General features: G+C 36.4%; 2 long non-coding RNA genes across 2 annotated transcripts; one reads left to right on the forward strand and one right to left on the reverse strand.

The window, feature by feature from the left end:
* Window positions 1-300: 300 nt before the first annotated feature.
* On the reverse strand, window positions 301-7,792 carry LOC133880412 (uncharacterized). Its single transcript, XR_009902263.1, has 2 exons — window positions 6,568-7,792; window positions 301-496 (listed from the first exon to the last, which is right to left on the reverse strand). It is a non-coding gene; the product is annotated as an uncharacterized LOC133880412 (long non-coding RNA).
* LOC133880413 (uncharacterized) lies at window positions 5,661-6,121 on the forward strand. Its single transcript, XR_009902264.1, has 2 exons — window positions 5,661-5,806; window positions 5,875-6,121. It is a non-coding gene; the product is annotated as an uncharacterized LOC133880413 (long non-coding RNA).
* Window positions 7,793-9,838: the final 2,046 nt, after the last annotated feature.

The raw sequence follows: 9,838 nt of genomic DNA on the forward strand, positions 1-9,838 counted from the left end.
TTGTTTTATAACTTCTTTTCTTTGAACCTAATTCTTTTAGACCTTTAAAATGTTCTCTTGCATTTTATTTTCTTGGCTATAATTACTAGTCTATAGGATCAAAATGAAACATTTTGTTTTGTTTTACCACACCAAGTAGACCTATTTTTATTCTTATCCAATAAACCCATTAAATATTTTCTAGGACATCAACCGCTAAGGGTTATGTTCGTCTATTCTCATACACCAAACTGCAAAGATTCGTAAGGTCTGCCAAATAACTTAACTAGTATGCTGATTTAAAAAAATTAAAAATAATAATGATTTTAAAACTCAGAGCTTTAATAAATGCGGAAACGGTTATTTTGAAATAAACAATTATGTTTGATTCAATAATTTAGAATCTAAAGAAAAACTAAATTTATTGTGCAAGTGCATTTATTAAGGTAATTGAGATGCAATGATCTAATGCAAATCCTAGATCCCATCCCGGCCGCCTAGGTCTCTCTGTCATAACCTGAAAACAAAAACAAAATAAGGAGTGAGCACAAAAAATTGCTCAGTAAGGAAATCCTCAACCATAAAACAGTTGAGTTAAATTCTTTTCTTTAAAACCTCAAAACAATTGTCAAAAACTCATTTTTATACACAAGATATAATATATGTTTGAAATCAATTATTACTCATAATATGCCCCTGTACACTATTACGCCCTGTGTAAATAGGGTTGCGCGGTCATTGCTGTGACCTCGGGCAGGTAATGCAGTTTACCTGTGGCCACAGGCCCTGCCCCCATCAGCTAATTAATTAAAGTGCACTTAGACTGACATAGAGACGGATTACCGCTTTCACAAAGTTCATCAGCGGGTGCGCTTCCATCTCAAGCAACGGTACCGAGCTTAATCTCTGCGAATCTCTGCGAATATATATGGGGCCCAAAATAATAGTCTCCTCCACACACGTGCCATTTTCTCAAAAATTTCTCCTTTATATATATCTCATAGAGTTTTCTCACAAAACTTTTTCATTCTTTTCTTGTATATCCAGGGGCAAAGTGAACGTGTTGGAGGGTTTCACATATTTTTTTCTCCTTTTATCATTATTCCAAAAAGGTGACTTCACATTTCGGTTAAAAAAATAAATTCTCAAAAATTACAAAGTCCTTTAGAACTGAGGTTTTTCTCAAAATCACAAATTCCAAAATATCATTTTTACTCAATAACTTTCACATCAAAACCAATTTAAGACAAATCCTTCATGTAAACAAAATAATTTGAAATACCGAATCAAGAATAATCAAATCGCAATTATGCAAATAAAGGAATAATTAAAGTAACACAACATAACAATTTGAGAAGGGGTAAAGGATCCCTTACTTGGACTTTCCATTAGCATCGGGATTAAGCTTTACTCTCCTTGTATAGTTTCTTAGTTTATCATATTAAGGATTTTTTTACTAGAAAATCCAGTGAAAACAGTGAGTTCGGTCACGGGAAGTCGCCGGATATTCGCCGGAAATACACTGCCGGAAACGGGTCGCTGCCGGGTCGGGTCTCTCTTCCTCCGATCTCCCTCTCTGTCTCGGCATCTCCCTGTTTCTCTCCAACTTACTCTTCTCATCCCTCTCGTCCCTCTCTGTATCTCATTTCAATCTCCGTCCTCTCCCTTTATAACTCGATCTCACAGTCTCCCTCTTCGCAGTGTTCTCCTTTTGTCCTTTATTTTAACATATCCTCACCTAATTCCGCATTTTCTTCTTGTTGGCCGACATGCACACTTCCTCCCACTTCTTTTCTCTCGCATTTTTCTCACTCGGTCTGTGCTCCAGCGTGAAGTAGAAGAACAGAAGAAAAAGAAGGATATAATAAAATAAATAAAAGCAACGCACTCCACTCGTATCTACATTCTCCGCCAGCACCTTCCACTCACCATTTCCATCATAAAATACACTCACACCTTCATCTCCATTCTCGACCAGCAGCAGCCCACTCTTCCACTTAATCCCATAAACTAATCTTCCACTTACCATAAACTAATCTTCCACTTACCATAAACTAATCTTCCACTTAGCATAAACTAATCTTTCCATAGGAGACCTGCAGCAACCGTTTTTCCTCACAAGGTAGCAGCACCGAATATTGAAGACAATTGATACTTTCCATACCTGCAGCAACTTATCTCTCCTTCCAAAAACCATTCGGCCAACACATTACCAATCACTCATTCTCTCCATTCTCTCCACTAACCGAATAAACATCTCATCTCTCTCGGGTTCTTTCTCGTCACTATTTCTCTCTTCTCTCATCTCACTTCCTCTCTGACTCTCACTGCGCCTCGGTGAAGAAGAAGATAGAAGAAGGGAAAAGAAGGTAATAGAATAATGGAAGGAGAAAGGAAGAGATAATATAATAATATACACCCATAATGTTAAACAGCCGGCCATTACACCTATATATATATATATATATATATATAACTAAAAATAGAGAATAATGGGAGAGAATAAGAAGAAAAAGAAGGCTACACTTATTATAAATTATTAACAATAAGGAAATGTTGGAATAGTGCACTGGTGGAAGGATGGAAAGAAATCAAGAATAAGGAAGATGCTGAAGAAAAGAGGGTAATAAAATATTTAAAAGAAGAGACAAAATGATGAGGGAGGCTTATTAAAATCAAAGTGGAGAATAAGTTGGATTTTAAAAATGTGAGGGTGATGAGTGGATGGAATCATTACTACGGTTGAGTGTATGAATGAGTTGTATTTCAAAGATGGGGATGCTGAATAGATTTGATTAGTTTATGAAAAATAAAGCATTCGGTGTAGATTAAATTATTTAGTAGGTAATTTTTTTACACTAGGTCTTTATCAATTTAATAAATCACTAGAGTAACATTTTAAACTCGTTTTGAGTCTAGTTCGTTTCATAAATGAAAACATTTTATTATGAACATTAATAAACATATTATTTGACAATTATTTATTATGTGTAAAAATGTTTGTAATAAAATATCTTGATTTACAAAATGAACTAGACTCAAAACGGGTTTAAATTTCACTCTAATGATTTATTAATTGATAAAGACCTGGTATAAAAACACATGCAGATGAACTAAATCTGCAGGAGATTGATGCTTTATTTTCTTCTAAACAATTCAGCCGTCCTCCACTACGTTTTAATTAAACCCTTATCCAGACAACATGATTTCCAGCTCCTACTACTCACCACTTTGTAGTTTAAAATTCAACTCGTTCTTTCCCCACTGTGCTTAAAATAACATTCCAACCTACCGCACCAATCCTCACCTCCCCACCACTCATCACTATCCCATTTATACGAAGCATAGCTTATAAATTTCGAGGACGAAATTCTGTTAAGGGGGGAAGAATGTAACACCCCAGTTTTTAAAACATATTTTTAATAAGTTAAAGAATAAAAAAAATGATTATTTATGCGAGTAAATAATCATTCGTTTTATAATTGTTTTATAAGTATTTTCAATTGATTTTTAATGAACCGGTGTTTTTAATAAACTGATAAATTATTTTTATCACAAAATTTACTAAGTTAATAAAATTGAAGAATAATTAACCGTAAAATTTATTTACCTTATTTTCATAAATTTATAATATATTATTTTAATAATAAAAACCTTATAATATTTTATCATTCATTTACAGCATCTTCTTTCTATTTGTTCTTCTTCTTGCTTATTCCTTCAAAATGAACTCTGCACTAAAATGAATGATCGCACCAAACTCCTCCACTTTCATTTATTAATCGACCACTACACTTAAACCATTTCTCCACTGCAGCACTAACTCTCCCACCTTCTCCATTAAAGTTCAGATAATTCTCCACTCTGCGTAAATTAACTTCAGTGCCCTCACCAAACTATTCCACTGTGACTATTATAAGTCTCCCACTCAGTTCTCTCGCGGCTATATAACTGACCACCATCTCCTGCAAATCGCACACTTCTTCCTTCTGTAGTTTCTTCTTTGAACTACAGAAGGAAGAAGTGTGCGATTTGCAGGAGATGGTGGTCAGTTATATAGCCGCGAGAGAACTGAGTGGGAGACTTATAATAGTCACAGTGGAATAGTTTGGTGAGGGCACTGAAGTTAATTTACGCAGAGTGGAGAATTATCTGAACTTTAATGGAGAAGGTGGGAGAGTTAGTGCTGCAGTGGAGAAATGGTTTAAGTGTAGTGGTCGATTAATAAATGAAAGTGGAGGAGTTTGGTGCGAATCATTCATTTTAGTGCGGAGTTCATTTTGAAGGAATAAGCAAGAAGAAGAACAAATAGAAAGAAGATGCTGTAAATGAATGATAAAATATTATAAGGTTTTTATTATTAAAATAATATATTATAAATTTATGAAAATAAGGTAAATAAATTTTACGGTTAATTATTCTTCAATTTTATTAACTTAGTAAATTTTGTGATAAAAATAATTTATCAGTTTATTAAAAACACCGGTTCATTAAAAATCAATTGAAAATACTTATAAAACAATTATAAAACGAATGATTATTTACTCGCATAAATAATCATTTTTTTTTATTCTTTAACTTATTAAAAATATGTTTTAAAAACTGGGGTGTTACATTCTTCCCCCCTTAACAGAATTTCGTCATCGAAATTTATAAGTTATGCTTCGTATAAATGGGGTAGTGATGAGTGGTGGGGAGGTGAGGATTGGTGCGGTAGGTTGGAATGTTATTTTAAGCACAGTGGGGAAAGAACGAGCTGAATTTTAAACTACAAAGTGGTGAGTAGTAGGAGCTGGAAATCATGTTGTCTGGATAAGGGTTTAATTAAAACGTAGTGGAGGACGGCTGAATTGTTTAGAAGAAAATAAAGCATCAATCTCCTGCAGATTTAGTTCATCTGCATATGTTTTTATACCAGGTCTTTATCAATTAATAAATCATTAGAGTGAAATTTAAACCCGTTTTGAGTCTAGTTCATTTTGTAAATCAAGATATTTTATTACAAACATTTTTACACATAATAAATAATTGTCAAATAATATGTTTATTAATGTTCATAATAAAATGTTTTCATTTATGAAACGAACTAGACTCAAAACGAGTTTAAAATGTTACTCTAGTGATTTATTAAATTGATAAAGACCTAGTGTAAAAAAATTACCTACTAAATAATTTAATCTACATCGAATGCTTTATTTTTCATAAACTAATCAAATCTATTCAGCATCCCCATCTTTGAAATACAACTCATTCATACACTCAACCGTAGTAATGATTCCATCCACTCATCACCCTCACATTTTTAAAATCCAACTTATTCTCCACTTTGATTTTAATAAGCCTCCCTCATCATTTTGTCTCTTCTTTTAAATATTTTATTACCCTCTTTTCTTCAGCATCTTCCTTATTCTTGATTTCTTTCCATCCTTCCACCGGTGCACTATTCCAACATTTCCTTATTGTTAATAATTTATAATAAGTGTAGCCTTCTTTTTCTTCTTATTCTCTCCCATTATTCTCTATTTTTAGTTATATATATATAGGTGTAATGGCCGGCTGTTTAACATTATGGGTGTATATTATTATATTATCTCTTCCTTTCTCCTTCCATTATTCTTTTACCTTCTTTTCCCTTCTTCTATCTTCTTCTTCACCGAGGCGCAGTGAGAGTCAGAGAGGAAGTGAGATGAGAGAAGAGAGAAATAGTGACGAGAAAGAACCCGAGAGAGATGAGATGTTTATTCGGTTAGTGGAGAGAATGGAGAGAATGAGTGATTGGTAATGTGTTGGCCGAATGGTTTTTGGAAGGAGAGATAAGTTGCTGCAGGTATGGAAAGTATCAATTGTCTTCAATATTCGGTGCTGCTACCTTGTGAGGAAAAACGGTTGCTGCAGGTCTCCTATGGAAAGATTAGTTTATGCTAAGTGGAAGATTAGTTTATGTTAAGTGGAAGATTAGTTTATACTAAGTGGAAGATTAGTTTATGGGATTAAGTGGAAGAGTGGGCTGCTGCTGGTCGAGAATGGAGATGAAGGTGTGAGTGTATTTTATGATGGAAATGGTGAGTGGAAGGTGCTGGCCGAGAATGTAGATACGAGTGGAGTGCGTTGCTTTTATTTATTTTATTATATCCTTCTTTTTCTTTTGTTCTTCTACTTCACGCTGGAGCACAGACCGAGTTAGAAAAATGCGAGGAGAGTATTCTCCTTTATATATATCTCATAGAGTTTTTTCACAAAACTTTCTCGTTCTTTTCTTGTATATCCAGGGGCAACGTGTTGGAGGGTTTCACAAATATTTTTCTTCTTTTATCGTTATTCCAAAAAGGTGACTTCACATCTCGGTTAAAATAATAAATTCTCAAAAATTGCAAAGTCCTTTAAAACCGAAGTTTTTCTCAAAATCACAAATTCCAAAATATCATTTTTACTCAATAACTTTCACATCAAAACCAATTTAAAACAAATTCTTCATGTAAACAAAATAATTTGAAATACCGAATAAAAAATAATCAAATCGCAATTATGCAAGTAAAGGAATAATTAAAGTAACACAACAATTTGAGAAGGGGTAGAGGGTTCCCTTACTTGGACTTTCCATTAGCATCGAGATCAAGCTTTACTCTCCTTGTATAGTTTCTTAATTTATCATATTAAGGATTTTTAATAGAAAATCCAGTGAAAACAGTGAGTTCGGTCCAGGAAAAGTCGCCGGAAAAGTCTGCCGGAGACGGGTCGCCACCGGGTCGGGTCTCCGGGTTCGGGTCACGGGTTGGGGACTGCTTTCGGGTTGGGCTTAGCGGGTCTGAGATGGGTCGGGTTTTGCTGGTCTGGGCTGAAATTCAGCCCACAGTATCACGGGTCTTCATGGTTAATGGGCCGACCGGGTTGGGCTCAATGGATCTGGGCTGGAGTCAGCCCACGGGTTCTCACGGGTCGGATCTTGGCTGGGCTTGGCTGGGGGTCCGGGTCACGCCAAATTTCTGGGCTAACGGACTGCGGATCCGAGCTGGATTCGAGTCTGGGCTGGATCCCTGCTGGATCGGGGTGTTGTGGGCTGGATCGCTGCTGGGTCACACGTTGGAGGGTCGGCTTCACTGGTTTCAGCTTGGGTCACGGGTTTGATGGGATTCTGGGCTACGGTTTTGGGCTGCTCAAGTCTGCAATGGTTCCTCCACAATCGGGTCATGTGGGTTTCGGGTCACGGAAGTCATGGTCACGGGTGCTCTGATTTCTGAGCTCGCGGGTCGTGGGTCAAGGCCTCATGCACATACGGTCTGAGTCCGGTAGGTCAGTCGAGGTTCACGGTGTTATGGGTCCACTGGCGGTAACCCAGTGGCGGATCGGGTCCGGCTGGGTCACGGGTTCCAGCTGGTTCGGTGGGTTCGAGCTTACGGGTCCACTGCCATCCCGCCGGAAATCGCTCTCCCGGCTTCCTCCGGCGTCCTCTGCTTTGCCGGACCGCACTAGCCTTGCCGAAAGTCGGCCTCAGGTCACCGGATCCTCCCTTCTCGGATTCGGTCTGGGTCTCTATGTTCAACCCACTCTCTTGATCTCTTGGTCTCTCTGACTCTAAATTCTCTCACTCTCAGCCCTCTGATCTCTCTTCTATTTCTCTCTACCTCACCGTCTCACACTTTCTCACTCTGTCTCCTGTAATCTCTCAGATTGCAGAGAGAAGGAAAAGAATGAGAAAGAAGAAGAAAGGAGAAGAAAGAAGATAGAGAAGAAAAAGAATAAAGAAAGGAGAGTCTCAGTGTTTAACACTGATAGTGCGAGATTCACAGAGAGCAAAAAGCTCTGTTTTATAACAGCAAGGGTGATGAGTGGAAAGGCTAGTGGGTGGAGAGCTTATAATAAGTCAGTGGAGGAGTTGGTGCGAGCACTGAAGTGTTTAGTGGAGAGAAACGGCTGAATATTATAAAACTGTAATAATGGGCTGGATTGGTGCGATTTAATTAAGCAAAGTGGGGAATGAGCAAATTTTAAAACTGAAGGAGCCTGATTGCATCAAATCACGGCAGATTAAAATCATTTGTCGGTATTTTACAAAGGGTCTTTTATCAAATAATAATTCACTTACTATTATTACATTAAATAATAAATTGTCAAAATAATATTTGCACAATTATGAAATAAGGATAATTAATCTAATGATTAATTATCTGTCTATTTTGACTCAGTCATTTCCGAATAATTATCAGTTTTACTAAAACATAGTTCATTAAAATCAATTGAAAATATTTATAAAACAATTTATAAATCGAACGATTATTTATTCACATAAATAATCATTTTTATTCTTTAATTTTTAAAAATATGTTTTAAAAACTGGGGTGTTACATGGCATGTGTCATTACTAGAGAATTTGATCATATCAACTTTGCGTTTTTATTGTACATGTAGAGAAGGCGCGGTTTTGGCGAGAAATTGGTCACATGGATAGCACACAACATTACTTTGGTGCGCTTCTTTGCTTTGCGTAATGAATCTTCGTCCGATTTCTTCAATAGTTCTTGTGGGCTAAGACAATGTGATCTTCCATCTCCCCTTTTGTTTGTAGTGGTCATGGAGGCTTTGAGTAAAATGTTTTTTTGTTACTGTTGACAAGGGTCATCTCTTAGGGTTTTTTGTGGGATCTAGGCTCCCCATAGTTAATATCTCACACTCTCTTTAATTGCTTCGGAATGTCTTGGGTTATGCCCAGATGGGTTATTGATTTGTTTGCTTGTTGATGGTCCTCTGAAAGGCCAAGGAGCAGTGGCGGAGCCTTGCCCGCCCCGCCTAAATGTCTGGAAAAAAAACAAAAAAAAAATGTGTATTTTTTTAACCCAAACTCTATTATGCTTCAACAATAATGCCCCTACAAGGCTACAAGCCCCTACAAATTAAATCAAAACATTAATTTCCTTGTATTTGCTCAGAAGGGGAAAAAAAATAAAATAAAATTTAAGATAGCTTAGCCGAGCCCTAACTCCAGCCCAAGTGCCCAACGGCAACAACACCCTTAAAAAATGAAAGTTACGCTCAAATTTGGGTTGATATTGAACTAAGAAAACCCAACCCAAAATCAAAATTAGACACCATGAATGATCGACACGTCTCAAATCTTCATCTACACACTACTACGGTACTAGCAAATCTTCCTCTACATGCAAATCTTCGTCAAATCTTCTTCTTTAATTCTTCAGTCTCCTATCGCCGAGGCCGAGCTGCTACGATTCTCATACGCTGTAAGCCTTAAATTTGTAAGTATTTCTGTATTTGAGTCTTTATGCTTCTGATTTTTATTTTGAACTATGAACTTTTGGGTATCATCACATAAAAAGTCAAAGAGATGACTAGACAAAAAAGAGAGGAAGAAAAAAGAAAAAAAGAAGACAGAGATGAGAAAGAGAGGAAAAAGAGTAAGCTGTCAGTGAAAACTAAAAAGTGAATATGAAAAGTGATAAGAAAAGGCTGAAGACAGCCGTGAGTGAGAGAGTGAGTCGTGAGGACATGTGTCCTTTTTTTGTGGTTCTTTATTGATATTTTGAATTTTTGATAGTTTAATAGAAAATATGATAAAAAGAAAATATATGTTATTATTTTAATTCCGCCCATACTAAGACAGGAATACATACTAAGACAGATTCCTGGCTCTACCACTGCCAAGGAGTGTTGCAGTATGGAAAATGACGAATATTTTCTTCTAGTGTTTATGGAGGGAAATGAACCATAGGAGCTTTGAGGATTTGAAAAATACTTTCCCATACTAAGACAGGAATACATACTAAGACAGATTCCTGGCTCTACCACTGCCAAGGAGTGTTGCAGTATGGAAAATGACGAATATTTTCTTCTAGTGTTTATGGAGGGA

The sequence above is a fragment of the Alnus glutinosa genome, chromosome 10, assembly GCF_958979055.1.
Source record: "Alnus glutinosa chromosome 10, dhAlnGlut1.1, whole genome shotgun sequence".
Lineage (NCBI taxonomy): Eukaryota > Viridiplantae > Streptophyta > Magnoliopsida > Fagales > Betulaceae > Alnus > Alnus glutinosa.